General features: G+C 34.3%; 1 long non-coding RNA gene across 1 annotated transcript in view; it reads right to left on the reverse strand.

Annotated features, from left to right (window-relative positions):
- Nucleotides 1–22468, reverse strand: part of LOC145260398 (uncharacterized) — a 129941-nt gene extending 107473 nt beyond the window's left edge. The window contains exons 1-2 of the long non-coding RNA XR_013864282.1: nt 22348–22468; nt 21165–21226 (exon numbers count right to left, since the gene is read on the reverse strand). This is a non-coding gene — a long non-coding RNA (uncharacterized LOC145260398). The remainder of the gene's footprint in view (nt 1–21164; nt 21227–22347) is intronic.
- Nucleotides 22469–26892: the final 4424 nt, after the last annotated feature.

The raw sequence follows: 26892 nt of genomic DNA on the forward strand, positions 1-26892 counted from the left end.
TATATATATATATATATATATATATATATATATATAGAGAGAGAGAGAGAGAGAGAGAGAGAGAGAGAGAGAGAGAGAGAGGAATAACGAGTGGGTAGAAAAATAAAAAGAACGTGTTTTCTTATAAATTTTTTGCAGCTTTTCTTTTTTCCTTTCTTTCTTTTTTCTTGTCAATGTATAAAACATTGTCAAATATCGCTTAAATGTTCGACTTGAAAACATTGCAGAACAATCAGACAAATTAATGTATTTTATTTTACTTTTAGTTTATCCGCCTCTTTTCCCGTTTCACTTTTCTATAATAAGATAATAAGAAATCTGCATGAATTAAAATATAATATTTAGATATAATTTAACGACCGGGCAACGTCGGGTGGCCTGCTAGTATTCTATAAAACACGCACGGGCAACCTAAAGCCCATGGAACGAATCTGTTCAAAGCTGGATCGAATATTTGGATGGTGATTTTCACGCAGCCGACTGTGTTTACTCATAGTCATATAGCATAAACTTCTGTAAAATGTGACATATTCCAAAATTCACATCAGCTGAATCCATCAAAGGAAATGGAAGACCAAATGACAGACATAGAATGAGGCATTCGAGAGTTTTTTGTGAGTTCCTAGTGGAAAACGATATCCGATCTTGTCATTAAAATGGGAGAATACTTGCGTGGTAGTAAATCCACGGCGTGCGGAAATCAACACTTTAAAGAAAAACTACTAAATGAAAATGGAAACTATATTCGTAACTGAAAGTTATATTGGTGTCAAACCCATTATTACATTTTAGTAAAAAAAAAACCCTGTGATATTCTTCGTGAATACTACAATTTATTTCGAGAGCGGAGGAAGCACAGAACCGAGCAATTCTCCAAACCTCAGTAAACCTCACCAAAACTGATAATCAAGTCAATGGTTGCGTCAATGGAGGATGCGTATTCAACAACCGCCGAACCAAAAATAACAGACGCATTTAAATTTATTCCAGCAAGCTGTCAGTTCTTGACGCAACAACTGTTTGTTGGGAAGGACTAGTCAAGAAAGGTTGCTCACATCGGACAAACAGTCGTTCAAACGTATAAAAGCTGTTAATGCGCCTCTACAGTTTGAGGTGGTGGCGTGAATGCATCACTTGTATAAATCACGATTTTTGATTGATAGTGTTTCAACTATGGGATTTGCTTCATCATATCTAGAAGTACAAAAGTTTGAAATGATGGCGGCATGTCCATATGTTAGGTTGTGACACAGACATTCTTGATTAGTTTCTGTTGTTTGCAGGGTACAACGTAGATCATAACATTATAACATTGGTCAGAAAGGGGCCGTCCATGGCTTAGGAATGATTGCAGCCATTACACCAGGAAAGCAAGTCAGTCAAAGTATATTACGACAAAAAAAAAAAAAAAAAGGCCGACTTGAAAGTTGATTTTTTTTCCCATAGTGAATTCGACAATTCAAATCTGAAGAAGGTCGGAGGTTATATCAACCAAAACGTTGTGCTAATAACAATGAAGATAAGAACAGCAGTCCAAATAATACAAATATGAACTTGTTTATATTTTACAAACATATTAAAAACAGAATTTTACACATAGGTCTACAGTAAGAAGAAAGTGGCAAGTTCCATTAGAAATTATATGATAAAAATTAAAGCAATGTGTGAAGTGCCAGAATATTGCGTGATAGACAGAGAAATTGTTAAAGACACATAACTGTTAAACTGAGATAATTTTTCTCATTTTTCTGAAACGCGAGAAAGGTGGTCGTGTTTGGGGTAGCTATTCTCTCCTCTGCGTTCTGGAAAAGAAAAAATCCAAAAATATTGTTTGACTCCAAATGATCATAATGGTTACTCATAACTTTTGCAGTCGTTGTTATATATATATTTAAAAAAAAAAACGGCAGCAATGAATCATGGGAAGATGGAGAAAATACAAGAATGTATTTCTGGGCTTACCAGATCAATATGTGAGGTAAACAATATTGGATGTCTTCGGGGAAAAGGTTAATGCATGATTGATTGCATTTTGTGGAATGTTTAAAAAGAATGGTGGAAGGATGCGGAAAAATGAGGAACTCGTGATTTCTGGAAAATCTACAATAGTGTAGTAAATAATGGGCAATCGACAATACCCCCACTATCAAACAATCATGAGGTTATTTGCACAGCAACTGAGAAAGCTAACATGCTTGCCCGTCAGTTTGCCGCAAACTCTACCTTGGACCCAGCAAGCCATTTCCTCCCTAATTTTCCTCTGCGGACAGGAACCTCGCTAGATGATATGAGGATCACGCCTTCCCAAGTACATAATATTATAAAAAAAACCTATACTACTCAAAAGCATGTGGACCTGACCTCATCCCGGCTGTGCTATTAAAAAAATGCCCCGTTGAGGTCGCTCCTGTTCTCTCTAAACTCGTTAACAAATGCCTTAACGAATCTTGCTTTCCTGGCTGTTGGAAAACTGTTCTGTGGTACTAGTTTACAAAAACTCTGGCGAAATAACTGACCCATTAAATTATCGCCCAATTGGTCTCCTCCTACTTTTCGCCAAAATATTTGAGTCCTTAATTAATCAAGCTTTAGTCCACCACCTTACAGCTGCTAAACTTCTGTCAGACCACCAATATGGATTTAGGCAAGCTTGTTCTGCTGCAGATATTTTAACTGTAATCTCTGAACGTTTATACCAAGCACTGGATAACGCAGGGGATGGGAGGGCAGTTGCCCTTGATATATCTAAGGCTTTTGATAGCGTATAGCACGATGGTCTTCTGATGAAATAAAATCCTATGGTATTATTGGACGAATGCTTAGCATAATTAGATCTTTCTTAAGTGAGAGAAGAATCCAGGTTGTATCGATGGGCGTACGTCTAAAGAATTTAATATAAATGCGGGTGTGCCTCAAGGATCGATTCTTGGACCTTTGTTATTTCTGATATTCAAAAATGACTTACCTGATAAAATTGTCTCTGAGATAGGTATATTTGCTAACGACATCACGCTCTATAGCAGGCACGTGGGGAAAACTAATGAGCACATATCTAAAGTAATGGCAGACACACTAGAGGAAGACCTTCAGTCTATAGTGGAATGGGGCCATAAATGGATGGTAACGTTCAACGCTGCCAAGACAAAGCGTTTCCTTTAATAATTACATGAAACCTTACCAACCACCAATAGCTATGGCTAGCGATACCTTACCTGAGAGCACTTCGTTCAAACTCCTTGGCTTAACGTGTAAAGGAAACATGAGTTGGAATAGATACAGCGAGATTATTGCTAAAGCTGCTGCAAAGAAGGTGGGCTCTCTCTATCGTGCTAGAAAATTACTTACGCCTGAAAGTATCCTGTATCTCTACAAAGTCGCCATTCGCCCATGTATGGAGTACTGCGGTCACATTTGGGCTGGTGCATCTACTACTAGTCTCTCGCTCCTGGAAGGGTTCAAAAGAGAGTCGCCAACCTAATAGGTCCAGAACTGTCATCTAAACTTCATCGAAGAAATGTTAAATCCCTCTGGCCGTTTTACAAGTATTTTAATGGTGGATGCTCTGACGAACTACAAGCCCTGTACCCCCTCGACGAAAATACCCCCGACAAACCCGACAAGCAGTGAAGTCCGACCCCTACACAGTTGAGAAAGACTTTTACTCTAATAGCTTCTTCCCCAGAACTGCAGTGCTTTGGAATTCTCTTCCGGTTTCTTGCTTCCCCTACTTTACTGACATGCAGAAGTTCAAGTGTAACGTGAACAGACATCTTGCCGCTAAACTCCTTACATAGTACCCCTGCAACTTAGGTTCCTGAGAGTAACCCCCTACATCAAAGTGGCAACGTTCTTTATTTGGGGTGAAAATATAAAAAAATATCTATATCAGTCAGTTAAACATAGTAGCAAGATACAAGAAACAAAACATGATTGGTCGTATTTTGTAAGATATGGAGAAAAATATTTGATGATGTTGATGACATGTTGATATTGATGATGATGATGATGATGATGATGATGACGATGATGATGATGATGACCTTAATGATGATGGCGATGATAACGTTGATTATGACGATGAAAATGATAACGATGATGATGATGATGATGATTATGATGCTGACGATGATGATGATATGATGATGTTTGTAATGACGATGATGACGATGATGAGAGGGAAGAGTAAGATGGAAGAGAAAAAGGAGTGCGATGATGACGATACTGCTGTTTATAATGCTGATTATTACAATGATGATGTTAATGCTGATGATGACTAATGATTGCAATAATTATGATGATAATGACAATAGAGATGATGGTGATAATTACGACAAAAAGGGAGTAGTAGTAGAAAGAGAATAAGGAGGAAGAGGAGGAAACAAGGATAGCAAGATACAAGAAACAAAACATGATTGGTCGTATTTTGTAAGATATGGAGAAAAATATTTGATGATGTTGATGACATGTTGATATTGATGTTGATATTAATGATGATGGTGATGATAACGTTGATTATGACGATGAAAATGATAACGATGACATGATGATGATGATGATGATGATGATGATGTTTGTAATGACGATGATGACGATGATGAGAGGGAAGAGTAAGATGAAAGAGAAAAAGGAGTGCGATAATGACGATACTGCTGTTTATAATGCTGATTATTACAATGATGATGTTAATGCTGATGATGACTAATGATTGCAATAATGATGTTAACTATGATGATGATAATGACAATAGAGATGATGGTGATAATTACGACAAAAAGGGAGTAGTAGTAGAAAGAGAATAAGGAGGAAGAGGAGGAAGAGGAGGAAACAAGGATAGCGATAGTGATGATCCGGCTGCTGCTAATGATGATACTGATGACGACGATTACGATGTTAATTACAATGTTGTTGCTGATAATGATGATAATGGCTACGATAATGACGTGAAAAGCAGTATAAGGTGGAAGAATAGAATGGGAAGAGAAGGATAAGGGTTTACGAATGTAATGATGCTGCTGATAAATATGATGATGATGAGGATAATGACAATGACAATGTTGAAAATAATGATGATGACGACAACGATGATGATGATTATTATAAAAATGACCGTGATGATGATGATGATGATGATGATGATGATGATGATGATGATGATGATGATGATGATGATCGCGTGCGTCTCCGTCTGAAATGTACAAAAATATAGAGGTAGGAAGATTAAACGACGATTTTTCTTTTTGTTCCTTCAATCTCTTCAACAGAAAATGTGTCTAAGAGTTGACACCCCTTCCAACACAGGCTCCTTTACTTCATGCACATCATGTCAGTAATCGGAGGGGGGGGGTTTGAGACAACATTAATTAACCTGCTGAATAAACCAACAAAATGGCGACGCCGGAAACAATGCGGCGATAGACAAAAGGGGTTTATGTATTTGCACGCATGCGCGACTGACTGTCTCCATTTCACTGAATTGTTTCGTTCCTTTTGTGTTGGTATTAACCCCCTACCCCGACGAACTCCCACTTTCTATTTTGAGTATATCCTTTTGACAGTTCAATGACACATACCTACCCAAAAGAGACAACGATAAGTATATATATATATATATATATATATATATATATATATATATATATATATATATATATATATATACATATACATATATATATATATAATCTCATTTAGCAGTTCATTGTGACACACTTACTACAAGAAATACACACGCACACGTGAGCACATTTATATATATATATATATATATATAACTCCTTCTATATATATATATATATATATATATATATATATATATATATAACTCCTTCTCTCTCCCTCTCTCTCTCTCTCTCTCTCTATATATATATATATATATATATATATATATATATATATATATAAAACTCCTTTATTTACTCACATAAAATTATTATCCGAAAGTATAGATTTATGCGTAAACTTATTTACTTCAAAAGTGCTCAATACGTAGGTAGAGCTAGTTAGTAAGTTATAAAATGTATATGACGATTAAGCTGCACTGAATATTCCGCGTTTCATAATGAAACGCGGAATATTCAGTGTAGCTTAATCGCCATATACATTTTATAACTTACTATATATATATATATATACATATATATATATATATATATACATATATATATATATATATAATTATGGCAATTCAACGAATTTTGAATTGCGATAATATAATAAAAAAACACTTAAAATAAATTTATTTACTAAATATCGACATTGTCATTTGTAACCAAAATTAGATATCCGTGTGAATCAATACTACTTCTATAATTTATGTTATAATAATCTTTCTCAATCTGTCTGTATGTCTGTATGTTTCTCTGCATATATATAACCAAATCACAACTGAAACTTTTCGTCCGAGTTTTTCGGATTTTTGTAATCATGCCTATATTCCTTGCATATTCTTTTAAAGTTTATGAGTTCCGATTCGTTTGATGTGTCAGCACATAATAGATTCGAAAATCGACAGAACATTTTAACATGCTGAAAGAAATAAGAACTGAACATTTTAACATGCTGAAAGAAATAAGAATTGAACATTTTAACATGCTGAAGGAAATAAGAACTGAACATTTTAACATGCTGAAAGAAATAAGAATTGAACATTTTAACATGCTGAAAGAAATAAGAACTGAACATTTTAACATGCTGAAGGAAATAAGAACTGAACATTTTAACATGCTGAAAGAAATAAGAACTGAACATTTTAACATGCTGAAGGAAATAAGAATTGAACATTTTAACATGCTGAAGGAAATAAGAACTGAACATTTTAACATGCTGAAAGAAATAAGAATTGAACATTTTAACATGCTGAAAGAAATAAGAACTGAACATTTTAACATGCTGAAGGAAATAAGAACTGAACATTTTAACATGCTGAAAGAAATAAGAACTGAACATTTTAACATGCTGAAGGAAATAAGAACTGAACATTTTAACATGCTGAAAGAAATAAGAACTGAACATTTTAACATGCTGAAAGAAATAAGAATTGAACATTTTAACATGCTGAAGGAAATAAGAACTGAACATTTTAACATGCTGAAAGAAATAAGAACTGAACATTTTAACATGCTGAAAGAAATAAGAATTGAACATTTTAACATGCTGAAAGAAATAAGAATTGAACATTTTAACATGCTGAAAGAAATAAGAATTGGACATTTAACATGCTGAAAGAAATAAGAATTGAACATTTTAAAATTATGAAAGAAATAAGAATTGAGCATTTTAACATGCTGAAAGAAATAAGAACTGAACATTTTCACATGCTGAAAGAAATAAGAATTGAACATTTTAACATGCTGAAAGAAATAAGAATTGGACATTTAACATGCTGAAAGAAATAAGAATTGAACATTTTAAAATTATGAAAGAAATAAGAATTGAACATTTTAACATGCTGAAAGAAATAAGAACTGAACATTTTCACATGCTGAAAGAAATAAGAATTGAACATTTTAACATGCTGAAAGAAATAAGAATTGGACATTTAACATGCTGAAAGAAATAAGAATTGAACATTTTAAAATTATGAAAGAAATAAGAATTGAGCATTTTAACATGCTGAAAGAAATAAGAATTGAACATTTAAAAAATATGGAAGAAATAAGAATTGAACATTTTAAAATTATGAAAGAAATAAGAATTGAACATTTTAAAATTATGAAAGAAATAAGAATTGGACATTTAACATGCTGAAAGATATAAGAATTGAACATTTTAACATGATGAAAAATGAGAATTGAACATTTTAACATGAAAGAAATAAGAATTGTACATTTTAACATGCTAAAAAAAATAAGAATTGAACATTTTACCATGCTGAAGAAATGAGAATTGAACATTTAATATGCTAAAAGAAATAAGAATTGAACATTTTAACATGCTGAAATAAGAATTGTACATTTTAACATGCTGAAAGAAATAAGAAATGAAAATTTTATAATGCTAAAAAAATAAGAATAAAGATTTTAACATGCTGAAAGAAATAAGAATTGAACATTTTAAAATTATGAAAGAAATAAGAATTGGACATTTAACATGCTGAAAGATATAAGAATTGAACATTTTAACATGATGAAAAATGAGAATTGAACATTTTAACATGAAAGAAATAAGAATTGTACATTTTAACATGCTAAAAAAAATAAGAATTGAACATTTTACCATGCTGAAGAAATGAGAATTGAACATTTAATATGCTAAAAGAAATAAGAATTGAACATTTTAACATGCTGAAATAAGAATTGTACATTTTAACATGCTGAAAGAAATAAGAATTGAAAATTTTATAATGCTAAAAAAATAAGAATAAAAGATTTTAACATGCTGAAAGAAATAAGAATTGAACATTTTATAATGCTAAAAAAATAAGAATTGAAGATTTTAACATGCTAAAAAAAATAAGAATTGAAAATTTTAACATGCTGAAAGAAATAAGAACTGAACATTTTTACACGCTGAAAGAAATAAGAATTGAACGTTTTAACATGCTGAAAGAAATAAGAACTGAACATTTTAACATGCTGAAAGAAATAAGAATTGAACTTTTTAAACTGCTGAAAAAATTAAGAATTGAACATTTTAAAATGATGAAAAAATAAGAATTGAACATTTTAACACGCTGAAAGAAATAAGAATTGACCATTTTTAAATGCTGAAAAAAAAAAAAAGGATTGAACATTTTAACATGCTAGAAGAAATAAGAATTGAACATTTTACCATGCTGAAAGAAATAATAATTGTACATTTTAAAATGCTGAAAGAAATAAGAATTGAACATTTTAACTTGCTGAAAGAAATAAGCGGTAAAATGGACAACGTCGTGGAATTTAAAATATATACTTTTTGTTATTTATATAAATATAAATACAAATAGATTCTCCCGCGTTTTGGACGTCTGATGTTTTACCAATATGATTCTTCAATATTTTAGTGGTGCTTTAATCGTTGGTGACATTTCAATCCTGCGAGAGATTTGCACTGTAAGCCACTGCAACTGCAGGTGTAGATACTGTAAACGTTTTATGAGTAATTGAATGCTGCCGCCTTTCGATTTTCTCTTATATTGTGCGGTGAACAATTTTGGACAGGTAGAATTGTTTAAGCTCTAGTTTAACATTTGCAAAGATATGCAGCTCATTGAATGACCATCTTCCCAATGTTTCTCATCTTTGTTTTACGGACACGAGGTTACGTTTAAATTTAGCTTTATATCTCAACAAAGACCTCCTGACATTGTTTACTCCAGCATTAAGTGCACCAATATTTTGGAAATCTTGTCATCGTTTATTCTCAGCACATGGCCTGCTCAGCAAAGCTGCCATTTCGTGAGAAGTCTATCAACTCCTGTAATGTTGAATTTAGAAAATTAAATCGATGTTAAAATCTTTGAAGCATATATATATATATATATATATATATATATATATATATATATATATATATATATATATATACAGTGTATCACATTTCTGCAAATATTTAAGCATATCTCTTCATGGGACAACACTGATAAAATGACACTTTGACACAATGAAAAGCAGTCTGTTTGCATCTTATATAATAGAGTTAATGTAATTTTCCCTCAAAATAATTCAAAATATAACCATTAAAAGATAAACTCCTGCCAACAACATGGCCTGCTCAGCAAAGCTGCTATTTCGTGAGAAGTCTATCAACTCCTGTAATGTTGAATTTGGAAAATTAAATCGATGTTTGCTATCTTATTCCGGAGAGAAATACACAGACACACAGACACAGGCACACACAGACACACACCGAAAAACACACAGGCACACACACATGCGTGTATGTATGTATGTATGTATGTATGTATGTATGTTCATTTATTCATACATACAAAGGGCGAATGAACTCTTTTTCTGGCTCAACGGCCAACTAGCACAGTGTATATTTTTGTGTGTGTGTGTGTGTGTGTGTGTGTGTGTGTATGTTTATTGGGGTGGAGAGGGCTCTCGTAAGCCGTGGTGAAGACAACCTTTCTAGGAGAAGCAAATCTCTGATTTAAAAAAGAAAGCGGGAGACCAGTACCCGCATTAAGTTGGTCTGCAGTTTAATTTGTTGCTAGCTATCTTGCTCTTGCTTGTTGCTGGATCTCAACATTTTGAACCGAGAGAGAGACTTAGCTGTCGTACAAAGCTAAGACTCTGTAACATCATCTTTGTATAGATACTCCCTCAGGCATTTGGGCTCATGGATTTTAAATGTCTGAGGGAGTGGCACTCGTCTGACAAAACGTTGCAATCATCATGTATGTATGTATGTATGTATGTATGTATGTATGTATGTATGTATGTAGAAACGTTTTTTTGTCAATTATATTTCACTTTTTATTTATACCGATCCTTTAATTTATGAAGTTTTATGCAATTACAGAGTATATAACATATAAATTACAAAAGTCTATATTCCAAATTTCAAGATGTTGATGATCTTATCATTTATTCCTTTAAGTACGTTGACATACACAATTCCTGACAGCACCTGTTTCGTTAAAAACTATGATTTTCCCAGAAAAGAAATCTCATTTATATTTTATAATTATACAAACGGAGGAAGGTAATATTAACATTGACTTTCTGATACGCATGTATACATGAAAAATTGTTGAGTGTTGAAATCTTTGAAGCATGGGTAAAAATATTGCTTTCATAAATTTTAGTGAATTAATATTATGTATATATATATGTGTGTGTGTACATATATTATATATATATACATACATATATATATATATATATATATATATATATATATATATATATATATATATATATATATATATATATATATACAGTGTATCACATTTCTGCAAATATTTAAGCATATCTCTTCATGGGACAACACTGATAAAATGACACTTTGACACAATGAAAAGCAGTCTGTTTGCATCTTATATAATAGAGTTAATGTAATTTTCCCTCAAAATAATTCAAAATATAACCATTAAAAGATAAACTCCTGCCAACAAAAGTGAGTTCACCCCTGAGAAACTACACCCCTAAATGTCCAAATTAAGTACTGCTTGTCATTTTCCCTCCAAAATGTCACGTGACCCATTAGTGTTACTAGGCCCATTTACACATAGGGAGCAGGTGCATTCAAATGTGTTGTACAACTCTGGCAATCTCTCATACTGGTCATTGAAAGTTACAACATGGCACCACATGGCAAAGAACTCTTTAAGAACTTTAAAATACGTATTGTTGTGAAGATGAAGATGGTTAAGGCTAAAAAAAGAGTGCCAGTACTTTGAAACTGAACTGCAACACAGTGGTTAAGATCATCCAGCGTTTAAAAAAAGGTCTACTTAAAACAGGCCTCGAATAGGTCGACCAAAGAAGCTGAGCGCACATACGTAGCGTCACATTCAAATGCTTTCTTTGAAAGATCAGCATAGAAGTGCTGTTTGCATTGCTGCCAAGATTGAATAGGTGAAGAGTCAGCCTACTAGTGCTCAGACCATACGCCACACTCTACATCAAATTAGTATGCATTGTTGTCGCCCCAGGAGGAAGCCTATTCTGAAGACAATACACAAGAAAGTCTACAAACAGTTTGCTGAAGACGTGTCACATTAATTACTGGAACCATATCCTATGGTCTGATGAGATAAAAACTTATTTGTTTGGTTCTAATGACTTCAAGCATGTGTGGCGGTGACTAGGCGATGAGTACAAAGATAAGTATCTCATGTCTACAGTCAAGCATGGCGGTGAGAATGTCATGGTCCGGGGTTGTAAGTGCTAGAGAGTTACATTTCATTAGCGGAAACAAAAGCATGATCTTCCTCCAGAAACTGGGTCGCAGATCAATGTTCTAGCATGACAATAACTTCAACACACATCCAAGATGACCACTGCTTTACTGAAGAGGCTTAGGGTAAAGGTGATGAACCAAGAATGTCTCCAGACTTGAACGCAATAGAACATCTTTGGGGGATACTTAAGCGGGCAGTGGAGATACGCAAAGTCTGACATATCTGTCAGCTCGGCGATGTCACCATAAAGAAGTGGAAGAGCATGCAATTGGCTGCCCGTGAAAGAGAGTAAAGACACATCTGGACAATGATGGTGACCACATAAAACAATTAATATGTATATTCGTAGTTAAATATATTTATTAACTCATAGTTAAAAAAAAAATAGAATAATAGACTTCACCACACGCTTCTTTATCCTTCCCTCCCTAACAGACGAGTTACATTAAAATAACTAAATAATATGAAACCAATAATAAAAACCAAAATAAAATTAATTACATATAAAAAGGCAATAAAAAAAAAACTTCCTTAACAAAAATAAAAATTGCTCCTGACAACGATCAAGGATCGAAAGCGCTCGAGGAAAATAGCTGACAAAAAATCATTCGGCAAACTAATATACAAATTATTAACTGAAACGAGAAAAATGCTCGGCGGATCGAGAAAGTTAACAGAAAAATAAAAAAGAAAGAAAACTTACCTTGATAACGACTTTTTATATCATTATCTGTTATAAAGCCTGGTGAATTATCACGAGAATGAAACGCGGAATATTCTGTGTAGCTTAATTGCCATAGATATTTTCCTAACTTACTACCTAGCTGTACGTCCTTGCCACTGGACTCAACCAATGCCAATTCAGGAGAGGTGTGGTTGGTGATTGCGCAATCCTTGCCTCAAAATTATTACTAGGGTATCCTTTGTAAATGTAAATTTAGTAATTTTGGAAAAAATCTTTTAATGCTTTAAATTATATCTTCAAATACTTATTTACGGTGTTTGTGTTTTGTTATTTTCGTTTTACGGCATACCAACCTTTTCCGAGTTATTTAATGCCGCATCCAATAATTTCGAAAAAATAAAAGTGTTCATGCTTCAAGTTCGTTATATGTTCAAATATTTATTCATGGTGTTTGGTTTGGTTGTTTTGCAGAGGAAAATTGTTGTTTTGTTTTTGACTTTGCAGAACATAATTTAGTTTTACTAATGGAAGCAATAAGATCAATGTTTTTTTTGCATTTTAATTCAAGAAACCAATATCTTCAGACAATTTGATTTGCTCGCATCAGTATATATATAGAGAGCGAAAGTTAGAGAAAAAGGGAGAGAAAAAAGAAGAGAGAGAGAGAGAGAGAGAAAGAAAGGGAAAGAAAAAAAAGAGACATAGAGAAAACAAAGATATGTTTGTAGTTCCTCATCGTACTAAGCATTTCTGTTCATGGCTTTAACTATGGCTGGATCAAAGATAACCAATATCGATCGAGTAGATATGCTAAAACATCTTTCATGTTTTCTAATTTTTATCCTGGCTGCATAATTTGTTTCTTTCAGATTTATCCCAAATTCTTCCTCAATCCCTAACCCCCTCTCTTAACCCCCGGCATCTGCGGACTTGGGTCCTTATTTTACCGATAGATTCTGTAGTTGAACATTTTCCAGCTTAAGGACCGCGTGACCAACTGTCATGCACTTTTGGATCGAGAAAATGTTCTGTTTACTTGTTTTTCCTCCTTTCGCGAGAACAGGGTGAGCAGAAGACTAGTTTTTAATGTGGCGAACATTTACATACCTCAAATAAGGCATTCTGAATTATGATAAAAATTAAAAAACAAAAAAAACAAAACAAAAACAATAATTTAGTTTAGAATTATTTCCCCTTCACTGGCCGGAAATAGAAAAAAAAACGAAGTGATTATAAGCACAGATACTGCACTTTGCTCGTAGCCAAAAAGCCAAAAAAGTATTTATTTACCACTCACGAGAAGGTAAGGCACATGGTCAGATAAGTTTTTGAAAAGCCAGTGAACAAGGAAAATGCATTCTGGCCTATAAAAGTGTCTGAGCAACCCTGTCGACGTGTCCCCTAATCGTATAGCAATAAACAAACAAGTATTTCTCCCTATTCTATGGAGACAATTTTATATAATTTCTTGCTTTTTATTGAGCAAATTCTTATTAGATGTTACTATATGGAAGGATTCCAACGTAGATAAATTACATTTTTCTCATCTTAGGTATATATTTATTACCCTTACTAAATATTGACCATTTTAATTTATAATGAATTTTTTAAAAATAATTCCATAACATATTCAGTAAAGAAGTGGAAGGTTTATCAGATAGAGCATTTGGTTCAATTTTGTAAGAGATCAAGTGATTTCTGTATCTCTGCTTAAACGTAGTACTAGTAGAGTCGACATAAGTCGACATAAGTCTTCATATTATTTACATTAATTACGCTATATTTGTATACTACATTTGTAATTCAACACTAGATCCAAGTAAGCATTCAAGTTCTATCTGTAAATATATGCGCGCGCGCGTGTGTGTGTGTGTTAAACCAATGCCTTTTTTCAATCACATTACAGCGAACAAACGCAGTAAAGTTTTTTGTTTTCGTTCATTGCTTCGTTTTTGCAACGATAAAATAAATGTTTGCTTTAAATATTTGATGTGACTTGGATTATTTATGTTTTCTAATCAATAGAGAAACGACGGTATTTTGTTAAAACTCATTCTTCGTTTCTTTTTTTTCTTTTCTATTTTTCCTTCTTCCTCTTTTTCCTTTTCCCTTTTCCCTTTTCCCTTTTCGTTTTTAAAAATTGCTTCTGCCTTTCTTCTCTTTTCGTTCTTCCTTTCTTTCCCTTTCCCCTTTTCTTTGTCGTTTCTTTCTCCATTTTCCCTTTCTTTATCTACCTTTTTCGTTGTTTCAATTTTCCCCTTTTTCCTTTCTATTTTTCTTTTTACACGTTTCGTTTTTGTTTCCCGCCTTTCCATGTTCCACACTTTCAGTTGTGCTCTACACAGAAGCAATCATTTTCAACGCGGCTCTGTCTTATGAAATAACCTACTGTTAATTTTATAAGCCGAGCTCTTCTAAAACTTCTCAAATGCATTTCTGTTTAAGGATGCTAACTTCGGTCAAAATCGGACTGTTCCTCCTTTAATCAGATTTTTCGATTGTCGATTTCCGATACTTATCGGAATCATTCCTACTAAAAACCTATCTAAGAACACTTCCAGATACATACAAAAACATTTGTGTGAAATTGATAAAAACCGACCCAGCTGTTTTGGAGTCTATAGGGAACGAACTCACGTACACCTAGACGCGCACATAAAATGTCTGTTGTATATAAGTAGAGATCAATAAAATGATATGAACATTATAAGCAGTCTGCGCAGATCGATTAACGTTTTGACATTTCAATTTTTTTTTCCATTTCTGACGACGATATAGAAATGTCGAAACGTTGATCGACTAGCTTATACTCCTTACAATGTTTATATAATTTTATTGATTTATAAGCTCTACGCACGTATTTATCACTTTTTGAAGAATATTGTTTTTAGTCCATGCTGACAGAATACCTATATCCAATGAACGTAATTAATCAATTAGCACACACACACACACACACACACACACACACACACACACACACACACACACACACGCACGCACGCGCACGCACGCACGCGCACGCACGCGCACGCACGCGCACGCGCACGCTCACAATACCTTTCTAAAACGATAGAAGAATCTAACCATTTCTCCATAAAAATAGCTTTGATGCGAGTATTGTTACCACATCTGGGCTGCTGCATTTAGTACTAGTCCCTTTCTCTTAGACAGGCTACCAAAAAAGTCTCCAATCTAATAGGTACTGCACTATCAACCAAGCTCTAATTCCTGTCCCATCGCCGCAGTGTTGCATCCCTGCGTCTGTTTTGCAAGTATTTTAATGGAATATGCTCTGACGAACAACAGTGGATGAGCACTATTCATGGCAAATTATTAAAAATAAAAAAGACTTGCAAAATGTCCATCAGTATTAGTAGTTGGAGGGAGAGAGAGGTAAATGGCAATTTCTTTTTTTTTCTTTAGAAAGAGAAAAAAAATAACTAAATTTTTTTTATGTTTTGTGAAAATACAACAAACGTACAATCCTTCGGTCAAGCAAAAGAATTCCCCTTTAAGAGAAAGAAAACTGTAAAAAAAAAAACAAACTCTTTGATGAAGACCCCCATAACGTGGCTATTTCTGTCATTAGTTCAGATCTAACAGAGCAGATAGGGCTTTTGAGCTATAATAGAAAGTAAGGTTGGATTAAAAACTTGAGAGTCCAGTATAGATCAGTCGCCTTATTCAATATGCCATAGGACCCTCCGTACCTCATTCAAAAGTTAAAGAAGGGACGCACAAGCACTTGTCAGAGTTTTCGGTTTTCCGTGTGTGCATTCTTTCCTTTATACATGAGAGCACAAAAACTTGAAAAATCTCTGAAGGATTGTTACAATCGAAACCGAGTAGACAGAAACCATATTTATATCAATGAATGCGTTTAAGCGTATTAAATATTAATGACATTTTACACACACACACGCGCACACACACACATGCATATATATATATATATATATATATATATATATATATATATATATATATATATATATATATATACATGTCTAGCCGCACTGATGAGCAGTGATACAGCGAAACAGTATTGCATGTGGATGACTATAATGCTCCCTATCTTAGGTTGAGCCTAATGGAAAGTGATATACAAACTGCGATTAGCATATTAAGCGATGCTCTTTGTGTAAACAAATTGAGCTTCGGCTTTAGACAATGTCAAAACATCATTAATTCACTACCCGCAGAGCAGCAGCCGATTAATAGTAAGAAGCCTTGACTGTCATTTGAGCGGTCGGGTTTCGATTTTGACTTGGGGTAGTTGCTTGTCTAGCCGCACTGATGAGCTGTGATACAGCGAAACAGTACTGTATATGGATGACTATATATATATATATATATATATATATATATATATATACTAGCAGTATTACCTGGCCTTGCCCCGGGATTTCTTTGATGCCTTATGCTTAATTTGATCTGTATCTTTGGTAATTTTAATATTTTTTTTTTTTTTTTTGAATCCTAAAATTATTTTAGCTAATTTAGGTAATATTGACACCTTACTGATCAACGTAGCCCACATATAGTGGATGGAACGTGCCAACAACAATCCAACTTCTCTGATTTATCCCCTTAGCAGCTATTCTTCCAGCTAAAAACAACTACTTTGGCGAGGTTTTTTTTTGGGGGGGGGGGAGGCATGGTTTTTTGAACCGTGTTCGAAAAAAAACAACGAGATCAACATCAATAATTTATTGTGTCGAAAAATTCCTCATCTTATGTTGCCGGGCTTACTACTTATGCTTGGTTGTTGGGGGCCTATGTTTTGTTAAACCGACATATAAGAACCTCTGAATCCCTTTACCACGAAATATGTGTGTAGATGTTTGGCAGTTTCTTAAGGATTAGTTGCTTGTTCAATGGACGTTCAAAGACAGAAACATATTTTACTTTTGCACTGCTAAAAAACATGTAAATTTTCAAGTCTTATAAAATTATTTGCAGTTAATGAAAAAAAATTAAGAAATTTACGTGCGAAGTTTGAACCTACAGACAACTTTTGGTTGCCATTTTATACAACATGCAGACTAAAATAAAAAATGACCGCTTGGCGAATCGAAAAGATATCCAGAAAAATCGAGAAAAAGAATAACTCTGTCGTGCTTGAATGTAGTATATATGTATGTATTTTTGTATTCATGTACGTATGTATGTATGGATGAATGTATGGCTAACTTTGTGTACACCAGGAAACAGTTTAAAACTCCTAATATAAACGCGACATATCAACTTATATATATATATATATATATATATATATATATATATATATATATATATATATATATATATATACATGTGTGTGTGTGTGTGTGTGTGTGTGTGTGGATATATCTATATTCGTAACCAAATTGAATATTAAAATGCTCATATCTTTAGTTCTATGGGATGAAACTACATGAAAATTTGCAGGCGTTTGGAAGATTGTAATACTATTCTATGGTTAAAATTTTATGACCGTTTTTAAAAAAGAACCCATATTTTCAAACCAATAAAATATGCCCAAATTTGCCTACATTTGTATATATATATATAGTGTCCTGATAGGCTAGCGTTAGTTTTGCTGCTTTGGGATGTATTTTGCTTCGGGTGTCATTTTATCTTGGTTGTCTCTTCTATGGCATTGCCAGGCCACTAATGTGTATATATATATATATAAATATATATATATATATATATATATATATGTATGTATGTATGTATGTATGTATGTATGTATGTGTGTATTTATTTTATTAACGATTATATATATACATATATATAAACACACGTATATATATATATATATATATATATATATATATATATATATATATATATATGTATATTGTAGGCGCATACATTTTCTAACGATATCAGAGTTGGCCGATAAGGTTAATCGAGCACCACAGACCATTATAAGATTCCGGGCTCTGTTTTTATTTTAATGTACCTCGTATTATACCTTGATAAGTTTCAAAAGAAATATCTCAGCGATACAATCTTTAGACAAATCCCAAACAGTCCTCAAATAATTTTCTACTTTAAGATGTGAAAGAATATCTACAAATTCTCACAATATCATGGTACAGTATTCAACTTGCAATCGTTTGGTTTTGATAAGTCGTTACCCATTGAAAGTGTCCATTCAATCTCGAAAGACAATGAAAACCTTCTGTAAAAGTAGCTGTGCGTGTAATTATTAGGCAAGGGTTGCGCAATCATCACTCCCAATCCTGAATCGTCACTGCTTTAGTCCAGTGGGAAGGAGAGATCCAGAACTACTGGAAACAATGCCGAAATAAGCGGAGGGCACATACAGCACCTGGAATTCCCAAATAGTCATCCATTTTAGTACTGACCAGGCTCAGCGTTGTTTAACTTCGGTAATCCAACGAGACCCGCGGTGTGTCAACGTGATTATGCCTTGTGAACCATTAGTACTTCCAAAAAATCAGCCATTTTAATCATAACGTTATTTTTCATAACGTAAAGAGAGAATTGGAAAGATTCCCAAATAATTTATTAAACAGGAAGGAGAGTAAGAAAACCGGAATCAAAATATCGGTCGTTTATCGTTGGCAGAGGAAGTCTGCAGGAATCTGAAGAAGTCAGACATTGATTGTCTCAAAGAATGCGGTGCGGACGCCGCCAACGCGTTCAACTAACAGACGCATCAGGTCAATAGCTTAAATTCAAACTGCGCAAATCAGTTGTCCAGTCGAACACATCTTATTGTCTGACACATTGCCACTAATGTGGGCTGCCATTTTTGGTGTTTCTCTTTTTCTTTCTCATGGACATTTAACTCTTTTTCATTCCAAACAAGGCGTATTGACATACTACTATTTGGGATCATGTCTAACAGGAGACTGGGGAGTTGAGCAGCGAGATATCTATTCGTATTACAGTCAGTGAAACAGGAAACAGGGTGGAATTCCAAAGTCTATCAGTCCCAAAAAAGAAACTATTAGAATAGAAGGCTTTCCGGCATATAGGAGCGTCAACAGTGAAGGGGTTGGTGCACATCGAGGTGACACAAGTGCTATGAGTTCATCGGAGCACATATCATTAAAGTATTTGTAAAACAGGCACAGTGATGTAACATTGCGGCGATGGAATAGGGGTTGGATATTGGCCGAGAGTGTGGGACATACTAGATTTGAGACTCTTGTTTGGACTCGCTCTAATTATATTTTTATGATTTTATTTATCGCCTGAGTCGCTCAGGCTATTGAAAAAAAATTCCCTAATTAAATTGTTTTAATTTTTCATTTTAATTTTTCGTTTTATTTTACAAATTTTTTTATTTCAATAAATAATAATAATAATAATAATAATAATAATAATAATAATAATAATAATAATAATAATAATAATAATAATAATGTGGCAATTACGGTTTACATAATTAGCGATGTTTCAAAATATACTATCATCAATTTATCGAAACCATTTCGGCCCCTCTCTCTCTCTCTTTCTCTCTCTCTCTCCCCCTCTCTCTCTCTCTTAACTATTGACATTTTTATATAAATGTGAATTTATCGCTTATTAGCACGGAGATCCCATGTTGCCCGGGATGTAATGAGGATCAACGAATGTTTCACCTCCATATCTTATTGTCATCGAAATCGGCAAAATCAACCATTTTTCAATCAAATCGAGTAATGCCCTGCTCTAGTTGGGGATTCACCACGGTACACCGGATGGGAAGCTTCACATGACTTAGTCCATAATAAATTGTCGTTTACATTGCACTGTAGAGAATCTACTGTTGCTTGCATTAAAATTCAAGTATCAAAAGTCATGTATCATAGTTCAATTGTGCTCTAAACAGAAATGTTTATTTTGAACGTGCACCTGTCATATGAAGAACCTACCGTTGAATTTATATGCTGGGCCTTTCTGCTTGTACGCTAATAAAACTTCTAACATGCACTTGTGATGTTAGACTGTACAAGGTATTAACTTTGGTCAAAATCACCCGTTCCTTCTTTCATCAGATTATTTCGATTATCGATTATCGATACTTATCGAAGAAATTCCGATACATAGCTATCTATCACTGCCAGGCACATAATGTACCTTCGTGTGAAATTAAAAAAAAATCGATTCTACCCTTTTAGGAGTCCATTGGGAACTCTCTCTCTCTCTCTCTCTCTCTCTCTCTCTCTCTCTCTCTCACACACACACACACACATACACACACATCAGTACTACTATCGAGCCCCCCCACCCCGGCTGAATTTCTTATACTATCAGACTTATTATTTTCATGTGAAAAATGACCACTGTCAGGCCAAATTTAGAAATTCACGGTGTATCCTTTTCTAGGTCAGTTGTCTTTGCCACTTAGGTACGCATACAGATAGAGACACGCATATATACTTATTATGGCATCACAGCAATGCATCAACTGTACTATAGAGCGCCTGAGAGTAGGAGAGATGACCGTTTAGACTGCGCTAATATTAATCCACCTGTCGTCAAGTGAGTTTCTTTAAATCCTTCTCTCTGTCATCGTCTTCGTCAGATAAGCCAAGTGGAGAAAGGGATTTAGTCTTTCAGTAATGCGTTCATGCAACAACGATCATAAAGTTCAAGATGGAATTCAAATATGGAATTCAAATAAGTAAAAGTTTTACGTACCTGCGAACAGAGGAACGGAAGTAAGGGACACGGGAATCACGCGATATGATCGCCGATGTTAACTGAAAGAAAAAGTTTAGATGTGATTAACAGTTGAACATATTATTATGCTGTTATGTTCGTCTCAAAAATAAGAGCAATGATATTGTATATATGATTTGCCTTCAATAACTTCCAGACTTTTTTTAATATGGACATTTTTATTGATAGTACACACATGAAACTCTAGTCCCTTTCGAAGTAATCTCCTCCAGCTGCAATGCACTTGTTGTACTGTTCCAATAACTTCTGTCATGCCCCATGGAACTTATGTGAACGTCTCAATGACCCTCATCAGAGCTTCTTTCATCTCCTCACTTGTTTCATAACAACAGCTTCTAAGGTTTTCCTTGAGCTTAGGGAATAACCAAAAGTCACAGGGAGCAAGGTCTGGACTATAGGGAGGATGAGGCATTGTCTTGATGCAACATCTTGGTCAAATAGTCTGTAACAAGGATTGGGTTGTAGACTTGAATCTTCCGCATCTTCAGTTTGTCGCGAATAATTGTGTGTACAGTTCCCACACTGACATCAAACTATCTGCTTATTGCCGCTATAGGCACACAATGGTACTTATCCATGAAATTATTTATTTGGCCAATTAACTCTGGTGTTCTGACGTCCTTACTATTCCTACACCTCTCATCATTCCCTTACAGACTCGCAGCACTTTCTTGAATTTCTTATGCCACTCGAAAACTTGACGCTCGATTCATGAAAGATGGTCCAAAAGCAGTCTGTGGTATTTTCCTTTACCAAGTTTAAAACAGAATTTTATCGCATATCGCTTATCTAAAGTATCCTCACGTCCAGATTGCATTTTTGAAATTCACTAACTGTTACAATCAGGCTTTAGTTGGGTGTATTCTCCGAACTCTGTTGTAGCTGTTTATTTGAACCTGAAATAAAAAAAATGGCCAGTCATCTCATAAGATGTATAGCAATAACATACTGAATTTTCAAGAGTCTACAACAATTTTAAATGGCTGTAAAAAAATGTCTGGAATCTTATTGAAGGCAACTCGTGTAATTACGTTTACATTAGCATTACTGACTGCCAAGAACGCTCAATTATTTTATGGAGAGTTATATCCTACGCTAAGTAGCAGCTATTTTTTTCTATTAATTAAAAAGTTGAACTCACGAATGGCGTGCAAATCAGCATTGCGGAATCAACCTTAGAGGAAGTCAGAAGTTTTGTAATGTGTTGGTGGAACTCGGAAGAATGATAGGAGTTGGAGTAAGAGTCGCAGCTGTTAATCTCTGAAGAATAAACAAATAAAAATAAAATAGTCAGAGGCGGAATTTTAACCTCATACCCAAGTACAAAAATTGTCAGAATTGTCTGGTTTATTCCCTGCTCTTTTGTTCCAGCTCTTTTCACTTGTTGATATATTGGTGTTTATCAATTAACTGTTCATACATGTTGTTATAATCTTTTTCTTTTTTTTTTCAAAGAACCGTTGACTTGTGGAATTCTCTTTTGACTGACTGTTTTCCATCCTAATTATAACGTTATTATTTTTAAGACAATGGTTAATAGACATCATGTGTTCGTGTTACTCATTTTTCGTTGTTTTTAGTTTCTTATATCAAGTAACTTTATACTTTACTTGTAATGCCTTCCATGAAAAAACACCTTGAAAATGAAAAAGAAAAAAAAAACGAAGTTTATTTTGTATAATAAAGTAAATTGAAAATACTCCTCGTGATATAACTTTATAGAAAAGAAAGAAAGAAAGATGTCCTAAACTACTGGCTTAAACTTTCTCGTTTTAGTTTATTGCTATTGGGTAACACTGGGCTTGTTTGCTAGACGTGGAGTGTTTTTTTGGCAGGCATCCATTTAAGACTATGTCTTTGATTTGTTCATTCGTCTGGAAATTGTGGCTGTCTAATGTTGATGTGGCTGAAAGTAAGTTTGCTTTTCTGTTCGCCATCAAATTCTCGAGGAATGTCTGACACAATTGATCTTTCAAAAACTGGTCATTTTTCTATTTCTTCTTAATTCATCACAGCGTCTTTATTGACAATTCATTATTCTCTTTCGAATGAGACAGAAAGGGGGTGAGGAGAGAGAAACAGAAAGAAGGAAGAGATAAAGAGGGGGAAGAAAAGACATAAAAGGGAGAAGAGCGGCATAGCATGTGTGTATGTGTGTGTGTGTGTGAGAAGAGAGAGAGAGAGAGAGAGAGAGAGAGAGAGAGAGAGAGAGAGAGAGCGTCATTCATTACTTTTGCCAGTGATCGGTTACTTTGTTCTTTTGCCTCTAGGATAGAGCATAGTGGGGAAATGGAGAGAGAAAAACGAGAATGGCGGATAGAAACGGGAGGGATAGAAAGAGAGAGGAGAGAAAGAGATAAAGAAAAAGAGAGCGTCAGAGAGAGAGAGAGAGAGAGAGAGAGAGGGGAGAGAAAAGGTGGAAATTAGAAAGCGAAAGATAGAGATAGCAGAACAAGAAAGATAGCTCGATAGAAAGAGAGAGATAAAAACAGAAAGACACACAGAGAGAGAGAGAGAGAGAGAGAGAGAGAGAATGAGAGAGAGACCATCACTCGTAACTGGTGTTAGTGACCGGCTATTTTATTCTTTCGCTTCTGGGCTGAGCAGGGATGGAAGAAGGGCAGGCCTTTCATGTTTAAATACATCAAAGCGATCGCAAATATCACATATAAAAAACAAAATGGCTACCATTTCAAATTCGTTGGCCATTCATTTCTCGCGATTTTGCACTCGTATTTCTGCGCATTTGCGCATGTGCACGTCTGCATAAAGGCCCCGCGGTGAGACGATGAACAGCACAGATCAATATTTCGTTCTGGCTTCATTGCAATCCGCCTACACAAAGCTGTAACTGTACTCCCCCTTTGTTTACAGAGGACTCTACACAGTGGCTTCGAGTTCACTTCGTTTTCTATTTACAATATGTAGTTATCATCTCTACATTAATAGTGGCATCCACAACCTTCGCACACACACATAAAGATACACGTACACATCTCGCATCTAATATTTCTAATATATAAAGTAAAATTTGTATTTCAATCACTTTTTTATTATCGAAAGCTTTCCTCCTAAAAAATCAATAATTTGTTTTTTTATAGATCATTATAATGCAATTTGATTTTATATTCATCCAGATCATTGCCTGATGCAGTTTTCTGTTTCTTGATATCTTGAGCATCATCGGTAGGAATTACTCTTTGTTCTTTCTAGGGATAAAATTGAATGTTATTTTTTTATTATATTTTCTTTTATCTAATCGTTTTCAAATGATCTTAACAAACAAACAAAAAAAGACCTAACTCTGTATCCTTCCATACAGAGTTACTTACCTTTGATTGGAATCAATATTTAGTGTAGTTTAAATAAAGTAAGAACAACAAAGAGAAAATATATACATTGGCGAGCAAAATTGAATAGCGACAGGTAACATTCGTAGACATGACACGATATTACAATTAGCCTTTTATCTGGTTCTGTCTGGATCGTTGCAAATTTATTGATAATTTTGCCTGTCATACATCTTGCTATATTTTACGGAAGAAAAAATAATTATGATTTTCTAGTGTTCATATTAATATTTATATTTATATAAAACTAGCCTGGGTGCCAGGCGTTTCCCGGGTGTTTGGAGTGTGTTAAGAAATAGAAATAAAAAAAGGGGCTCGAACCCGAGAATGTAGAGACAGGTTTTTAAAAAATGGTAGTAGGCAGGCTCGAACTCGTGACGAAAAGGCGGAAAAGAAATTGAAAGAAAATTTGACGTCTTAGCTGATGTCTCCATGACGCGACCGGTATATGACGAGTCAAAGACGTTGAAATAAACCGCAGTCAATCCAACCGTGACGATGACTTGCTAAAACATCGGCGAAAAAAATCGACCCTTCCTTGTCCAAAACTGCAGAGTTTAGGGTGAAGGAATTAATGTTATTGACCAATTTTATGATATTTGTCGTCCGAGACGTCGGGCTTCATAATCCATCCATCCATCAATTCATCCATCCATCCATCCATCCATCCATACATACATACATACATACATACATACATACATACATTTAAGCAGACAGTTGAGTTTTATATTATAGATAACGTCGCAATCGATTAAGTTAAAAAAGAAAGAAAGAAACTGAGGAGTTTAAAAAAGAAAGAGAATATATCCTATAATCCAGTATTAACCAAATAATTGTAGACAAAACATACTTCACATAGAAAGTAAATACGAGGATTAGATAAAATAAGGGAAACACCTTGAAATTTTAAATGAATTTATTTTTATATTGTGTAGGATCCTCCGTTTCCCAAAATAACTAATTGAATGCGACATGGAATAGTTTTTGGAGAAATGCTTTACCATCTTTTAGTTTAAACCATCTTCTGCTGTTCCAATGATGAGGGATGGGGATATCAACTGGAGATAACTTGAATGCCTACAGGAGAGAACTTGAATGCCTACTGAGAGAACTTGAATGCGTACTGGAGAGAGAACTTGAGTGCCTACTAGACACTATCCTCGAGTGTCTAGAATGCCTACTATACACTATCCCCGAGTGTATAAGACCTCTCTGTACAGGGGTTTGTCAGAACAACCTGGCATGAGGATACTTTTTTCCATAGAAGTAAACCCTGTCTAAATATTCAAAACCACATAGTCATCGCTGCCCAAATAAGATCACTATGGCTAACCCACATTAACTTTTACGAGGAATGGTGCACCTTCTCCAAGTGATGTTACCTCAAGTAATAGCACGAAGCTGGATACTCCACCAGACTAGATAAATTCTTGTCCTGGAATCCAGTAAGACCAAAAGATCAATTCGAAAGATATACTACAATGTATGAAAATGGTTAATTGAGGAGAGGAAAATTATGTTCTTAATTTTTTTTACTAACTCGGTGTTTGAGAGAAAGAACTTTCGAATATCTATGTATCTCATATAGACTCCAAGTGTTATTCCCAGATAGTGGGCCCCTTGATTTCTGAGAACTTCGACTGAAGTAAAATAAAACAAAAAAGGAGTGGGGATACCAACTTCTCAATTTCTATTTCTAAAATACACCACAAATCTTCAACAATATTTAAATCTGAGGATTGCGGTGGTCAGATTAGAGATTCTACTTCACTTGAATGTTCTTTGATGTCATTCAGTTAAAACTTTTAAGGTGTGAATCGGAGCATTATCATCCTGACAGATAACATTTCCATCTGAAAAATTATCCGACCATATGATAAGCTTGGTCGCCTAAAATTTTCAAATAATCATGATTATTGATTCTTATACGCAGGAAATTAAAGAACCAATGCATTTCTGAGATATAGTAGCCCCTTCCTCCAAATCATTACCCATCTATGATTAATATGATTAATAGTCAGAAGAAGACAGTCTAAATAGGACGATTCTTTCGGCTGTTTTCAAACATGCACACGACCAGAAGTTGGTAAATTCTACAAGAAATATCCCCATGCATTATAAATCACAGCTTCCTTTGAGAGACAAAACGAGTCATTCTAAAACAAGATAACCCGAATCTGTGACGAATGACGTTGAAGCAAATCCATATCCAATATTCACCATAGAACACATGAACCTTCCTCTAAAAAAACAAACAAACAAACAACAACAAAAAAAAGAATACTGTGCAGTCTAACACCTTTTAACATTGCGTTTCGTATTCCTCTATTCCC

The sequence above is a fragment of the Euprymna scolopes genome, chromosome 36 (assembly GCF_053919585.1).
Source record: "Euprymna scolopes isolate OS-2025 chromosome 36, ASM5391958v1, whole genome shotgun sequence".
Taxonomy (NCBI): domain Eukaryota; kingdom Metazoa; phylum Mollusca; class Cephalopoda; order Sepiida; family Sepiolidae; genus Euprymna; species Euprymna scolopes.